The sequence below is a fragment of the Eublepharis macularius genome, chromosome 12, assembly GCF_028583425.1.
Source record: "Eublepharis macularius isolate TG4126 chromosome 12, MPM_Emac_v1.0, whole genome shotgun sequence".
Lineage (NCBI taxonomy): Eukaryota > Metazoa > Chordata > Lepidosauria > Squamata > Eublepharidae > Eublepharis > Eublepharis macularius.
The window spans coordinates 26,480,615-26,495,084 of record NC_072801.1 but is presented as its reverse complement, the minus strand read 5'-3'; the positions used below and the strand labels follow the sequence as shown (position 1 = coordinate 26,495,084).

General features: G+C 47.2%; 1 protein-coding gene across 1 annotated transcript in view; it reads right to left on the bottom strand.

Moving 5' to 3' along the window:
* The window catches only part of RAI1 (retinoic acid induced 1), a 121,742-nt gene extending 111,133 nt beyond the window's left edge, over positions 1-10,609 (bottom strand). Inside the window, exon 1 of the mRNA XM_054993043.1 lies at positions 10,571-10,609. The gene's annotated coding sequence lies outside the window, so the exon portion shown is untranslated. The remainder of the gene's footprint in view (positions 1-10,570) is intronic.
* Positions 10,610-14,470: the final 3,861 nt, after the last annotated feature.

Genomic DNA, 14,470 nt, shown 5'->3' with positions numbered 1-14,470 from the left:
TTCATTGGTTCTCCAAGAAATATACAAGCCCCAAGGCCCATGCCTCCTGCCTCATCCTACACCAGCCACCAGACCCTCTTCTCAGCCACTTCTTCTGAAAGGCAGTGTGTCAATTTTCCTTCCCTGTAAGCAGGGAAGACTTTGGCAGGGGTGTGGCTCAGTGGCAGAGCATCTGCTTGGCATGCAGAAGGCTCCAGGTTCGATCCCCAGCATATCTCCAGTTAAATGGCTCAAGTAGCTGTTGATGGGAAAGACCTCTCTCCTGAGACCCTGAAGAGTGGCTGCCAGTCAGAGTAGGCAATGCTAAACTCAATAACCAAGGGGCCAACTCGGCAGAAGGCAGCTTCACGGGAAAAGCTCTGGAAAGGGACCGGTGGAAGAATGGACAGAAAACAAAGCGGCTACATCCGTTCTTTCTGCTTCAGAGCTTTTAAAAAAGAAATAGGCAGGTTCTTTGGGATGACAATGGCCAACCTTAAACTGAGCCTCCGCCCCCAGCACAAGGAGCTAGGCTACAGACGCAGAGATCTATAATTGGATAGCATTGCATTCAGAGCAAAGAACATTGGTATTCTACATTCTCACAGACCAAATTACAGAGCCTGCAAACTCTATTCTCTCCCGGGACCCTTTAATGCCTCTCTGTCGTTTCCTTTAAAGGTTATGGGAACATCTGCATGCCCGCCACATGTCAACTTAAACAGTTGTTAAATGGAGGGTGGGTTGAGGAGAGATACGATGTGCGCCAGTCGCATTAAAACAAGGGGAAAAGATAGTTTCTATGCATATTTACTTGAATAAGAATGTGATCCATAAACCCCTTTGGCCTTTCTATATTTGAAAAAAAAAACCATGAGTTTATGTTTGATAAAATTAATGTAGAAATATGGCATTTTATTAAGGATTACTGTTTAAAGTACAGGAGTTCAGCTACACAGGAAGGGTATCTGGGGTCTGTAATAATAACCCTACCATTAACATCATAGGGTCTCGTGTGCTCGTATTCCTTACTCTTCCCTCTTATTTTCCCCATCAATTCAAAACATTCTAAAGGCATAAACAAAATTACTGAAAAATTAAAGAGTTATCTTAACACCTTGTTGTCTTAAGAGCAATGGCAACATGAAATACCTATCATGGTGTTAATTATTGTTTTTATCATGTTGGGGTCATCCAGGACCCCAATACTTTACAAGCAAATCGCTTCATTTTCCCTGCATTTATTTTGATTGAGATCTAACTGACACCAGCACACTATGAAGACCCGGAAGTGACATCACTGCACCAAGCGGTGCTCTAAGGATTCCTACTGAAAGCATTTCAAGAGTGTCACTCTATGCAGTGATATTGGCCATCCATTTTTGCTGCCACTGCACCATCAAGTGGCAGGAGGGGCCTCTCTATTTGCCAGCCATCTATTTGCCCAGGGCCAACCTCTGCCCATATCCCAAACTCGCTGATGGACCCCTTCCCCAGCTATGTGGTCGCCACTACTCCCCCAAAGCCAGAAAAAAGTTTTAAGGCTTGTCCAAGTGTGAACCTGTAGGAAGTTCAAGGATCCAGCAGAACAAAGCCCACAAAGGCAGCTGTGCCCTCCTTACCTTTTTTCCCTAGGTGCCAGACTGGAGCATCAAAGGGACCTGTGGTGTACTCCCCGGGACTGTCATGAATGACCTGCTGCAAACCCTCCCTCTCCCTTGCCACCCTCCTCATTCACTTGCTTCCCATGGACAGCTGATCAGAGCCTTTCTCTCTCTCTAGTGCTACTAGCCACTGGTAGAGGGTGAACCACAGAGAAAGCAAACTAAGTTGGAGGGCCAAAGTTCACCCAGAAGTGAATTAAGAGGTTTATATAAAGTTTATTTCCTAGGGTGGGGGGGGAGAAGAGAACATAGGCTGTCCTTCGTTAGCATAAGTTAACATATGTTTTGTTAATAAGTTGGTGCAGAACTCAGTTTTATTGGGGATTCATGCAGAGCATTCATGTTACTCCCATTCTGCAGTCACTCCATTGGCTTCCTATCGGGCTCATTTCAAGGTATTGGCTATCACATACAAAACCCTTCATGGTCTTGGTCCTTCACATCTGCAAGACCACCTCTCTCCCTATACTCCACCATGGCAACTTCGTTTATCAGGATGCAAGTTCGAAAATCCACTCTGCCATGGAAGCTCACTGGGTGAACTTGGGTCAGCCACTCTTGCTCAGCTTAACCTGCCACGCAGGGTTGTTGTTGTGAGGATAAAAAAAAAGGGGAGAAAAAGGATGTTGCAAGCTGCTTTGGGTCCCCATTGGGGAGAAGCCAAGGGATATAAAAATTTAAATAAATAAGGGGGAGATGGGTCTCTGCCCCAGGAAAGTTGCAATCTAAAGGGAGAGGTAGGGATTAAGGGCAAAGAAATGAAAACTAAAAATTAAATATGGCCTTTCTTTCCTTCTAAAAACAGGGCATTATTCAATTTTTAAATCATGTTTATTCTGGGTGTTTCCATTTCAATCTATCCATCAATTTGTTGGATCAACGGCAAGTACAGAATGATAATCAACTTAAAATGTTGACAGCCGGAATGGGCCCAAAGCAGAGGCTGCTGAACGGCTCCCCCAACCTTTTAGCCTTGTATGCCGAAGGCTAGAATTTATCCCAGATGGAGAAGTGAGGAGGGAGAGCTCCGAGAAAGGAGGCAAGGACTCCCTGTGGGTGTATAGTGGGCGGAGAGATCTTTCTTTCTGGCTTGGCCTCTTCCTTTGACATCTGGCTCTTTTAGAAAGCTCTCACCTTCCCCACAAAGGGTCCGTGCGGAGGGAACACATGGCTCGGGACCAGCCGTGCCAAGCACTTTGGGATCCTCAGATGAGCTGAGTGTCATTACACCGTGCAGCGGTGCCTGAAATTAAACCCCTCTCTGCCACTGGAAGGTGCTGATACCTTCTAATGGAAAGGCGAGGGGGGTGCGGAAATCGATGTGGATGTGTCACTGTCCTTGTCAATATGCAATCCTTTCAAGCCACCACGGGAGGCCGGGGTCACCTACTGCGCTCTTCCCACTCAAGACCAGTTCATTGCCTTTGGCACCTCCCAGGCGGGTTTCCAGGTCACTTTGCTTTCTGAGATTTACCCCTCCGGAGCTCGGCAACCTTGACACGGAGCCTCAGCCTGTTTCATCAGAAGCAGCAAGGTGGAGTCTCAGGCACCAGAAGTCCCCGCAGGGGGCCTCAAGAAGCCAAAACTTCCACCCAACGGCCCACCTGGTCTTTGCGCAATCCCTTCCTCTCACGTAGTCAAAGAGCCTCATTCCAAATTCATTTAGAACACCTCTAAACCACTGTGGCATTTGAGAACCAGCTTCGCTAGCCTATACAAGCTATGACAAACAGTACAGTCGTTCCCCAGGGAATGGCCAGCTATCACCGCCTACTGGGGCTGGAGAGAGGTATCTGGCACCAGAGGGTACCAGGTGATGCCAGTGGGGGTACTGGGGCTACCACTATCTGTGAACATAGGAAGCTGGGTTATCTTGAGTTGGATATTTTGCCCACCTATTTTAATACTGTCTACTTGGATTGTTTCAGATGGGTAGCCATGCGGGTCTGCAGTAGAGTACCAAGATTTGAGTTTAGTAGCACCTTAAAGACCCAAAAGATTTCCAGGGAGATGTCTATACAATCCAAGAAGAGCAGAATACTGAGACGTACATCATTTTATGCCAATGTAATTCGGTATTCTCCTTTATTTCACATATTTGGGGCTGCAGGGAAGATCCTCCCACTGAAAAAAATTTATTTGGCCAACGCATTTCAAGTGATAGGAGCTAGAAACTTTGTTTTTGCTTTTAATGAAAGCAGGAACTCTCCAGAAGCTGGACTAAATCTCTGCACAACCACATAATTGTGGCATCCTCACAACCCTCTCTGGTAAGCCTCACAACTCCAACAGCTTTGAACTAGCATAGGAAAAAACTGGCCAGCTCTCTCTTATGTTGCTGCAAGAAAGAGAGAGATACACAAGGAAACTGTGATCCTTTTACACTGATAAAATGTTGCCAACCTGCAGGAAGTTGGGATCCTCCCTGCCCTCTTGGAAACCACAAACTGGGGAAATGCTCAGGCGCTAGGGAATTTCAAAGCAGGTGGATAAGCAGAGCACTTGAATTCAGCATGTGCTCCTTATTGCTGCTCACAGTGTGCACAGCTGTGGCACGCTAGCACATTTCCCCCACATGCTTTTGGATGTACCCCTTCTTCTTCCGAGTCAGTAACCCTGAGCATCCTATTCCCAAACCTGTAGCTGCACTACATTCTCGGGAAGTTCTTTTGGGGCAGGAAGTGTCTCTAAAGGACAATGCAGTGAGCACTTCCCTCTGGAGTGCCAGAGCCAGCATACAAGAAAGAGGCCAGCAGCAACCCCCATTCTCAAAACGAGGTCTGAGACATGTTGAGAGTTCCAGCAGCACAACATAAAAGGATGTGTGCGTTGTAACAGGTCAGTTGAATGTAGATGCTGGTTTTCGCACAGGGCAGAGGTTAGAATGTCGGGACTAGGATCTGAGAGATCCAGGTTCAAATCCTCCCTCTGTTGAGAAAGCTCGCTGGGTGACCTTGAGCCAGTCACACATCCTTAGCCTAACCAACCAGACAGGGTTGTGGTTGTGAGGATAAAATGGAAGCAGGCAGAATGAGGATGTAAACCGCTTTGGATCCCCTCTGGGGAGAAAAGCAGGATATGCATAAATAACCAAGTCAATCTTTTTTGGCTCCTGATTCTGACCGGCATGTTTCTCTAGAATGGCAGCAGTGACCGGATCTGGTTTGTACAGGGCTGCATACGAGGAAATGTCCTGCCCCAAATCCAAAAGGGAGACAGTAGCCCCACTGCAGACATTTTAAGGAAGGACAACAAATGGGTGTGTGTGAGTGGGAATCATAATGGCAAACGCCACTGAACTCTTTGCACAGCCATGAACCCACCTGGTCCCAAGTTTCCCAGTCATGGACAATGTGACAGACAGGAGGGTGTTCTATCCCTGAAAGGTGAAACAGGTAAGTGGCCTCCTGTCCATCACAGATGGCATCCCACATGTGAATATTCACACATACAAAAGCTTAATACCAGTGAATGGGGAAAAGTTTGCCACTGAGGTCCCAATCCCCCCATGAATATCCATTACCTCCTCCCCTTTAGATCATCTGAACTAAGAGTTAGAATTTCTCAACCAGTCCTGGACTGAAACTTTGTTAGAAAACAGGTACAACAGTAGCTGCTTTTCCCACCTTAAGACTTTTCCAAATGTTCAAAAGATAATCCATAATTGGGTTTTATATGCAGAGAAAAAGGAACACTCATTTGGCCCAGCTAATACTGGGGCAGCCTGTGTCCAGGGGCTGGCTCTCCAAACAAACCACCTGAATGACCCTTTGGAATGTAACAAGGACCATACCGATGCACTGCATTGGCTGGTTCCCTGCAACCAGCAGCGCAAGAAGGGAATGGCATTCCACCACCCCAGATATGTACCATTGTTCCACCTAGAAACAAGAGACAGCATTGTGGCACTGACCCAGAGGGCTCGTTGTGGACATGGCTGCTAGTGGAGCAGGGTTCAGGAGGTTCTGGTTGGTGCAACAAAATTGTTTGAACCAGCCCTGCCTTTCTCTAGTAGCAGCAGAAGGGTAAGTGTGGGGGAGGAAGCAGGAGACCACCCCCATCCACTCCTTCACCCACTGTGCAACAGCTACCGGCATGTCCAAAACTACGAAGCCAAATCAGTTCAAATATCCATCTCAATTAAGCTCTTTGTTTCCAGTACTGGCTAGTCAGAGAATCCCAGGGTTCCAAAAGCAAACTCTGAAAGAGATGACCACCCCTTGCTTCCCTCCATCCTCTGGTAGACTGTTACATAGAAGTTCCGCCTGGCTATCCAAGCAAATTGCTGTTGTCTGCACTACCCTTCGTGGATCTGTCCAATTCTAAAGCCATCTCGGTTAGCGAACACTGTTACATGCAATGTTCGCTGAGGATGTGGTGGCATTTGCCGGTTTTCTGAGTGATGGAATTGCTAGTAGGATCCTGGTAAGTGTTTTAAATCCGCCCCTTGTACTATAGGTTTTTTTTCAACTGTGGTTTTCTTGCTTTTAAGCTTTGTTCTAATCTGACTTGGGGATCTGACTGGATAGAAAAGCGGGGTCTGTTTTTAATAAATTCAATTAATACTTGATACATTCTGGAGTAGTCAATCCTGTAAGCTTTACAAAACCCTGGTCGTAGCATAGTGGCTTTGGCACCCAAATGTTGAAAAGGCTGAACATGGTCAGAAGCTCTCCATCATTTGGTTTATTTTATAAAACACAAATTAGTTTCTTTCTGTGGGAGAAGCACTCTGAATACTCTCAGAGGCACACAGTCAAAGGCCAGAATTCTGGAAAACAACCGTTAGGCTAAGTTCCAGACCAAAATGAAGAAAGAGGCACTGCTAACGCCATTAACTTAAAAACAAATTTGACTTATCCTCCATCCATTTGTCTAGCCATAGTGGATAAATATAACCTCCCTATTCTGAGACAGTCTACTTCAAAATACTAGATGATGAGGACAAAGAATGGGAGATGGCATTGCATTCATATCTTGCCTGTCAGCTTCCCACAAGCGTTTGGATGCTGGTTCAATCCAGAAGGGGCCTTATATCCTTATGTGATGCAAATGAAGTGCAAAATGCACAGGAGTTTTATTTATTACATGCATCATTTGAAAATTTCCATGATCTCCAAAGGACCTTTCAGACCTTATATTTTCCTCTGCCACTGATTTTGCAACCCTGTGCCTCCATGGTCCAGCCAGTCAGGGATCACATACCAGTATGCTGCTGCCGCATAATCACATAGGCAATCTGATTTATTTATGTGGCGATGCCAGAGACCAAGGGTGGCACATCAAACCCATACACTGAATGGGAGAATATCTGCACCGCATTCCTGGGCTCTCTCCCACACTAGTGCAGAAGTGGGAGGGTACATTTTGTCAGGGGAAGAGACATTTTGCCCAACAACTTGGTTCTCCATTCAGCCTTGTCTGAAAAATGCAATGGAGATATCCTCAGGGTCAAAAAGTCATTTCTCGAACTGTCCATGCCACAATCTCACAGGCCTGCTTCCCCAGAAGATCATCAGAGTGGAGGCAGGAACAACAAATGCAAGGATCAGTAACAAGGGCTATCCCACAAGGGTTAAGATCTTCAATTAGGGTCCTCATTATAAGACTAGAAAATGCCGCTCTGTCCTCTGTGCGCATAACACATCTCCTTCACACTTTAAAAGATGAGAAAAGGGGGAGGAGGGGCTCAATGAGGAACCTGGCATCTTTCATGCCAGAGACCGGTCTGCCGAGATTTGGCCCTGTTTTGACTTTCATCTCAAAGAGCTGTCTTGGGAATCCATTAAGCCCAATTTAAATCGACTCTCCGCCCCCGCAGTCCTCTCTCTCTGCAGCTCTCAGTCTCTCTCTGAAGCAACCACCAACACATTTTTTTAAAACCTGTCAACTCTTGTGGGGGGAAAGCATTCAGCTCAGATATCGGGGTCACAGAGACCCCAGTTCGGTCACTGTTTTTAAGAAGCTATTTGAGATTTCTTTGACAATGCTGATTTAATGCCCCCAAACATGAGATGGTATTAAAGATTCTAATGTATAATGTGTGGGTGGGCGGCAGCCCTCTAATGACTTCCCCATTAATTCTTAAATCTATGAGAACCATCAATATCATATAGACTTTTTCCTTCAATGCAAAATCTTCTGACTAGCTAACACCTTCTTATAGACACATCAGTATAAAAACAGTATTATTCAATGAGGATTTTCACCAAGTCAGAGTCATTTAGTCCCGCCAACTGCATAAATAATTAAGATTTGCACAATACTTAGGTGGATCCCAATACTCTCAGGTAACTTTATAATTCTTTTTAAAAAATTACTCCCTCTCCATTTTCTGATTGTTTTTTACCCTCCCATACCTGTGAGATATTACCTCATCCTGAAGAATGTCATTTCTTTCTTTAACCTCCCCCCATTAAAGTTAATATATGCAATTGGCATCACTATATAAAAATCCAGCCACTTGGTAGGATTTTTGCCGGAGTTCTGAAAAAGGTCCTTCTTCTATGACAAGAAAAATGCACTGAGGGATAGACTGGGACCCAAGTTCAACTTCTGACACAGCCTTGAAGTTTAACTGGGTGTCTGGATTGATTTGGGAAGAGCTGAGGATTGGTGTCAGAGCATCTGCTTGGCAAGCAGAAGGTCCCAAGTTCAAGCCCTGCCATCTCCAGTTAAAAGGATCAGGCAGTGAGCGATGGGAAAGATTCAGAGACCCTGGAGATCCGCTGCCAGCCTGAGCAGACAGCACTGATCTTGAGGGACCAATGGCCTCTCAGTAGAAGGCAACTCCATGTGCATATTTATTTCACTTCAATCTGTCTCATTGGGTGGTTGTGAAATTAAAATTGGAAAACAACATGTAGACCTGAGAGCCTTGGAACATGAGGATGGTTATGAATGACCTTTTTAGACATCAGCATTGTAGCCGTAAACCCATACTCCTTCTCACTGCCTGTGGAGCGATTCTGCCATTCTTATGTATCTCTTTCATATCCTGTTCTTTCTTCCAAGGAGCTGGCTTCACCACCCAATTTTCTCCCCGCAACAACTGTAAAATGGGCTAAGTGAAAGTAAAGGCAGCTCAGCCTGCAACTTTCATGCCTGGGTAGGGATTTGAACCCTGTTTTCTTTGGTAAAAATAGTACCATTTCAAATTTCTGGAGGTGGGGGGAAACACCCTAAAAGGCTCAAGATATCTGCTTTTGAGGGTAGTCAAGACTACACTGGAGGGGAAAGGAGCGTACTTCTGTCATATTTTTATGCTCTCTTCCTTCAAGAGGCACAGGCTAGGGTACAGGGCTCTCTTCTCCATTTTTTTTACCTTCACAACAATCCTGTGAGGTAGGTTAGGCTGAGAGCGTGACTGGCCCAAGGTGACCCAGCAAGCTCCCACGGCGTAGTGGGGATTTGTACTCGGGTCTTCCAAGTCCTGTTCTGACTGCACCACCACACTGGCTTGTCAGATCTACACACTGCCCCACACTGTCCTCTCCATGGCGCTTCCTCTCTCTCCTTATTTTAGAATCTTCTTTACTTTTCCATAAAAAGAAATACTGCCACAAACCCTGTCCTTAAGAGCCTGTGCGTCCTTAAGTTTCACCCGACATCTCATACATGCACACCCCTGAGATTTGCTGTTCCTTTCCCGGATACCTCTAGTGTTGCAAACATCTGCTTTTTATTTATTAAACATATGCATTATGAATTCAAAGAGCATCAAGGCTCTCGGCCGTGCATGGATGCACACACACGCCAACGCTATTGCTGACGACTTGCAACCCATTTCACTCTGGAGCAGCTCTGCTGATTTTAATGGGATTGCTCTGGAGTTGATGCCTTTTGGGGCATCGCAACCCTATCTGCATGCCAGGCAACTGCCTAGTCAGGAGTTTCTCTGTAATTGCAGGACCCTGCTGAGCTGTATCCCACTGTGGCCATGCCCATTTAGCCCCCCTGCTCCTGTTTTAGAAGTACCATTTTCTGCAACAATACTTGGCACATTTGCAATTGCTCCTTTAGCAAGAAGATCACCTTAAGCTGTTGATGTCTCTGAAAGGGTCCCCAAGAGCCAATTTATTTATTTTAAAACAAAAACGTGAGTAGGTAGTTTGGCCAGAAAAGAGAGGAATAAATTTGTCATGGGGGAAAAAAAGAAGAGAGAATCCCAGTCAGACCTCTCCAAAGTCTCCCCCAGGGGGTTTCCAAATGCGCCACCAGCTGTACAGTGCAAATGCGAGCCATGATCAGCAGTCACGATCGCTAGAGGAGACTGGTTCTTTGGCCAAAGATGCGCCACACAACCTGTGCAGGGGGGAGCATATCAACACCATGCATGGACACAACAACAGATAATAGGGACGCCGGAGTCTCTCAGTTTGCATCCATCCAGCAACTTTTCACGGAGGATACTTTCCAACCAGCATTCGGAAATAACCTTCAACTGGCAGGCGTCATCCTCACCGCAGACTCTGCCACTATGGATCCAGCATTCTCTGAACTTCACAGACGTCAGTGAAATGGACGAGGCATTCAAAAGAATCCCAAGCAATGACAAGCCATTCAAAAGAACCCTACGCAAACTTCAGTTCTGTTCCAAACCAGACTCCACATTCACCTTTGTTCAAGCAACCCAGTTGAATCCTTGCTTTTTAAAAGGAAGCCCGCCGAAGCTTGCTCAAAATTTGCAAGAACTCCAGAAGCCCTCTTGACAAACCCATTTGCGAAGGGTAGGCAAATCAACCCCTCTCAAACCAACACACCAACTCCAGCGAAGCCCTGCGGGGATGTTCTCCCCACTCCACCCCCCAAAATGACAGGAGAACAAATAAAACTGGGGGAGGGGGTTTGGGAAAAAGAAGGCGAGGAGCTGATGAATGAAGCCCCACCAATGAATAACCATAAAGATCTCGTTTTGTGCACAATACCTGCACGGCTTTCGCCTCCTCTTCTCTTCTGACTCTTTCTCTCACGCACTCTTCCTCTTTTTCTTTCTGTTCTTCCAGAGCACAGCGGCTGCAGATTAGATCCTTAAGGAAGAGGGGAGCGGGAAAAAAACCGTGAAAAAAAATCGCACAATTCCTTTCTCTCTTCTTGTCGCTCTCTCCCTTTCTCAGCAATCCTTTTGAGCTTTTTCAGTAGTCATTACTCATGGACTGCTAGAGGATAGAAGGTAATTAGGAACAGCCCTGTAGCATCCAGTTTGAAAATTTAATGCCGGTGGAGGAGGAGAACTGATCATTTATGTGCACAGAAAGCTGTGTGTGTGAGTGGGGTGTGTGTGTGTGGAGGGGGGTGTTGGTTGGCTGGAGGCTGCGAAAAGCAAACGGGTAGAGAAAAAAGTGTTGAAGCGGAGGGTGAAGGGGGAAAGGAGTGGTTTAGATTTTCTCAGTGGTACTATAAAGACATCAGGATGTCCACAGAGACCGAGGGACCAGTGGCGGTCTCTCTCTCTCTCCTTCTCTCTCTCTCTTTTTGTGTCGAGTAGCTGGCAGCTTTGCTTCTGTGATCTGTGCTGTGTGTGTGTGTTTGTGCCAGGAATAGCAATCAGAAAGAGGGGCAACCCACAAAACATGCATACGCTGCCACGCAGGGTCAAGAAAAGCTGCAGAGGGTGGATTTTTTAAATATACAATCTATAAAATCCTCCAAAGGGGAAGCAAAATAATAATACACAGAAAGGAAGAGGAGGAGGAGGAGGAAGGGCTGATTCTCTCCATTGATATTGTATTGCCTCCTGAAAAAGAATCACTGGTGTGTGTGTGGGGGGGGGAGGTGTCTCCAATCCTCCGTGGTCAAAAGAGCGCCCCAGCAAAAGGTGGAGAAAGGGGGTCAGGATTGGATGGGTGGTCTCATGAGGCAGGGAGGAAGGAGGGAGGGACAGGAAGGAAAAATGGGAAAGGAAGCAGTCTGGGAAGGTGGGGGGAGCCCTGCACACCTGGAGCTTCTCACTGCTGTGAGCAGCCAGCTGCAGCCCAAGAGGTGAGTGACAGCAGGAATATGGGAGAGGGTGGGGGGCTGTCATAGATCTGTTGGGGGGAGTGGTACATACAGGGCGCACTGGCAAAGGAGAGGGGAGGGTATGCGACTCCATTGTGCAAGAGCTGGTGGGGGAGCTGGAAGCAGGGGATTGTCACGAAGAATAAGGGCGGGATAAAGGAGACATTTCTTGGGAGGGCAAAATCCCAGGTGCCTGGTAACCAGCGGGCCCTAAAAACCTGAGCTTGGAAATGATGTGATGGGTATATTCTGTAGTAGGTAAGAGCAGGTATAAAAACTGAGCTGCTTTCACGGGAGAAAAAATGGGGGCAAATGCTTGAAATAAATTTAAATAAATTTTTAAGAGAGGCGAAGTGTTTCCTCACCACCACCACTAAGTGTTCACAACCAGCTGGTCTCCATTGGAGGAAGGATTGCCCAAGGGGGCCTTAACACTTCCAAATTAAGATGGAACTCCATTGCCTCTCATGTAGGGACGGTATGGAGGGAATTCCAAGGTGGGAGGAGATTGAAACAGCCCCACAAGGGCAGGGTCCCTCCTCTCACGGGTGCATCAATGATATCTGGGTCTCCCTCCTTTCAAGACGACTCTGGGGAAATCTCCCTGGTTTCCAAGTATGGCAAATAAAACCTACATGAACACTATCGTTATTATATTATCAATGCATATGGGATTTCATAGAGTAAAAGCAACTGAAACAGGCAGGCTTCTACCCCAAAGCGTTTAAAAAATTCAAATAACAATGCAGTTGGAACGGGGGGGGGGGAGGGCTGGAGGGCCCAACTTTCAGTTCTGAAGGAACCAGAGATCTCAACTTACTCACAAAATAACAGTTTAGAACACCACAGAAAGCTACGGACAGGGGTACAAAATGGTTTCAAAACTTGGAGTGATGCAGAGTCCTAAGGAGATACTTCAGAGGAAAGAAGAGAAACAGAAAGCCTAGAGCATTATGGTTGAGGGAGGGTTCCTGCTCTCTCCTGCCTTTCTCACACTATCTACTTTCTCTTAGAGAGGATTTACTTAAGAGGTTATTGGTGTAATCGTAAACAGAGTTACACCCTTCAAAGTTTATTGAAGCCAATAGGCTCAGAAGGGTATAGACTCTGCTGAGAATTACACGGTAAGTTTACCCAGAAGTCTTTCTTCTATGAGTGAGTGGCTGGATTTATTAACTAAAGAAAACATTTGTAGCCCGCCTTTCCATCCTATTTGGTAGGTTACCGTTTATATTTATTTATTTATAGTCTGCTTTTCTACCTAAAATGTCTTACAATGACAGGGCCGGATCGAGGGGGGGCAGGGGGGTAGTCTGCCCCCAGCGCCGCCAGGGAGGGAGTGCCGGAAGCAGCTGCCAGCTGCCGGACTGCACAGGCAGCAGCATGGGCAGCCTCGCAGCCCCCCTGCGCTGCCTTTTGTCTGCTCCGCGGGACAGGGGGCGGCCGGCTTGCCGCGCACCCCGTCCTGCAGGGCAGGCAAAGGGCAGCGCGGCCGCCCATGCCATTCGCCTGCCCGCAGGAGTGGGGGCAGCCGGCCGCCTCCTGTCCTGCGGGGCAGGCGCATGGTGCGGGCGGCCTCGCAGCCCCCCACGCTGCCTTTTGCCTGCCCTGCAGGACAGGGGGAGAATGGCAAGCCAGCTGCCCCATGTCCCACGGGGCAGGCAAAAGGCAGCACAAGGGGCTGCGAGGCCTCCCGTGCCATTCGCCTGCAGGGAGGCGAATGGAGTGGGCAGCTTCCCAGCCCCGCACACTGCCTCCGCCACCCTGCGTGATGATGTCATTTTGATCACGCCGCACCGGGAGCACAACATCGGGCTAGGGTTGCCCCAGGTGCCGGCAACCCTAGATCCGGCCCTGTACAATGGCAGTCCTTCCTTCATTTTAGCCTCACGACCTCCACCACCACCTTGTGAGGTACGTTAGGCTGAGAGGGAATGACTTAATCAATATTCTCTAATAAGCTTTAAGTTGTCCCCTCCTCAGATTCTACTCCCAACCACCACCAAATGCGCCACTTTCCATGGAACAGTGAGGGATTTGAACCTGGATCTCCCAGAGCATAGCCTGACACTCTAACTACACTGTTGAAACAGTCTACAAAACAGCACCAGCCTTAAAATCAGTACCCTCCAGTGGCTTCACAGGCCATTTAAAATAGCTTAGTTAGCAGTAAAAATGTACTAACTGAAGGGCCTTTGATGGCAAAAAGGATCATCTCCAATGATCTGTCAAAGACCAGTACCACGTAGTGCCATGTTGATTTTCACTCAGGAGGATACTCCATAGGTATGGCACCTCTACTGAGAAGGTCCCTCCTTTTGTGGCCAAAACCCTGCAGATGACAAGGGCCCCAGTGGGTCTACTTGGAAGCAAATGATCCTTGAGACAGTGTGCTTGTTTAGGTGAAAATGGGAAATACTCGGGAGACAGGGGGTGGGAGGGTAAAAACAGGCAAGGGATACTGTGTATTAGGGAGAAGAGGAAAACCAAAGCCAGGCCACAGCAAAACCTCAGTGTGCAAAAAGTCCTTTATCTGTTGTCTTTAATGCTTGTTTTATAAAAGTGCTTTTACCTTACTGGTGCCCCCTCCTTTGGGTCCCAAGATGCTCTAGAGAAAGTTGGGGGTGTAAAGATTTTAAATAAGCAAAAATATAATTCCCAAGATCTCATCAGACAACATATCTCGCATGGAAACAATTTGCACAGAGACGCAAAGGGTGGGGGTGGGGATCAGATTGCTGGCCCTATCCCTACCTAAGCCTGAACGCACGAGCGCACGAGCGCATGCACACACACAAACAAAAGACATGTTACCCAGGGTGGGAATA